The sequence below is a fragment of the Saccostrea echinata genome, unplaced genomic scaffold, assembly GCF_033153115.1.
Source record: "Saccostrea echinata isolate AGI-Se365-2 ecotype Australia unplaced genomic scaffold, CSIRO_AGI_Sech_v1 ptg000053l, whole genome shotgun sequence".
Classification (NCBI taxonomy): Eukaryota; Metazoa; Mollusca; class Bivalvia; order Ostreida; family Ostreidae; genus Saccostrea; species Saccostrea echinata.
The window spans coordinates 957,577-959,872 of record NW_026889802.1 but is presented as its reverse complement, the minus strand read 5'-3'; positions in this window follow the sequence as shown (position 1 = coordinate 959,872).

Here is a 2,296-nt window from a genome sequence, read left to right as displayed (position 1 = left end):
TGAAGTTATAATACCACTTCATTGTTAAGTCTTTCCCCTTTTCCCTAATACAGAGATCTACAGCATAGTCAGAGGCAAGGTTCAGCACCTCTGCACGGGTATATCCATATCCTATCTCAGACATTGTCTTTACATGCTCCACTATGTAAGATTCCTGTTCCTGAGTAAACAGTGGTGGGGGTCCTGATGATGCTACATCAATACTTATTCGTCCATCCACCCTGTCTCTTAAAGTTGTCAGGGGAACTTGAAACCGTTTGGCAGCACCATGAACACTCATCCCCCCTTTTACTGCTTGGAAAGCATTATCCAAAGCCTCTGGACTATAGTTCTTGTAATTTCCCCTTTGGATGGAAAATATCTACAAGGAAACAAACAATAAAGCAACAGAAACAAAATCTTAAAACATAGAAAAATCTCGAAATTTAAAGTAAAATACATGTAACGGGCTTCCATACTTTTTTTTTTAAAGCGGAAGTTTGCTCAAAGTGAGGCTTATCTATTTTTAGACCATAACACAGAGCTTTTAAACAGACGACAACTTAGGGTGATCAGATGTTGTTTTCAGGCTTCAAAGATAGGGTATTTAGGGTGGATTTTTTTGCATTATGAGAAAAGGGCGTGATTTGAATAGATAAATAGAGAAATAATATCTTACCTCTCTAAATGGCATAATTTTCGATCTTTTTGGTTTTTTTTAACACTCTACGTCTGATGCTAATTTTAGGAGAAGCGTTCCGAAAAATGACGTCAGGTTTTCCGAATGGTTGTTAAAAAAAGTAGCCTATCGAAATTAGGATACTATCGAAAATAGGTAACGGCACGATACTGCAGTATAGCTTGTCTAGGAAATATACGGGAAGTATAGGAATAAAATCACAAAATAGACATCGCATCCAAGTTTATGGCCTCTTATATATCTGCAAATACATTTTATTTAATTACAAAATACATTTTTCATTGTATGAAATATATCTTGATCCGCCTCTCACTGCATACAAACTGCGTCAAATGTTGCGATATGACGTCACATTGACAAGTGCATTGCGATCGGTGAATTGTTTATATATTGCTGTGTAGGATTTAACCAACGACAAAAATACATGCAATAGTAAGTATTGATGTAGTTTAAAGCTATCCAACAGTTTAAAATAGCAAATCATTTCATTTTGTGGTAATTTGAAGAACATATATTTTTGTGTGATGTCATAGTAAGCATTTCCCGTAAAAATTAGGCCCCGCCTCCTTATTGCAGCCTAAACTGTGCTGCGTTAAAAAAAAGTATTGTCATAGAAGTATGATATATTTCAAAGTGCTAGCATTACTTGAGGCCCTGCGATTTTTTTTTTAAGGAGGAGGGGGGGTATTAAATTGAGAACACAATACACCGTAATTGTACACCGTAACATAAACCATACTGAGAGTGAGCCTCTATGATTCAGATGTATCTTAATGGTAAGCAAGTCTTTTTAACACGTTTATATATTCATTCTTGGAGGACATTTCCAGTAAACAATCTTGTAACTTATAATCTTACTGATTTTAGTGAATACCTCAAACTGGCTCAAAAACGGTCTTTTCCCAGCCAAACTTACTTGGAAAAAGCTAGAGAGAGAGAGAGAGAGAGAGAGATCTTCACTCATATATATATAGAAAGTCCTCCCAAACAGACTCCAGATATCTGCAGATTCTGAAGTGCAATCTTTCCAGATATTTCCTGCACATCACAATCATGTTCTTGCGCTGATCTCAGCCTTACATAAACGTATATAGGTGTGGTACGTTTTTGTATACATAGTATATTTTGTATAAAAGTGTTAGAATCTTTATTATAACAGCTTTTTAAGTATATGGGAAGTAGATTCTTATATTTTTTCAATACAATCCGGTATACAAGCCCCCTATATGCCCCAATCACCAAACAAAACACCAAATTTATAGCATCACACCAAAGACATAAAAAACATTTCGTTATTCTTGCTATTCTGTCTATCTGTAAATTATTAAGTTATTGAAATCATTCCGAGAAAAGAGCAAGTAACTCCCATTTAATGTTGACATTCGAAACACAGTTATTGCCCTTATCTGACGTAGTAATATTTTGTTCATCTTAGTAACGAAAACAATTAAAGAAATATTTTATCAATCAACATTGATAATTTTCTACAGTAAGAACAATAACAAAAAATAAATGTAGGGTATAATTTTTTATAGTCATTGTAATTAACCATAAAAGAAATAAGAATACCGAGATATTATTCTGGACTATATTGACAGGTACTCGAATGCGGAGTGA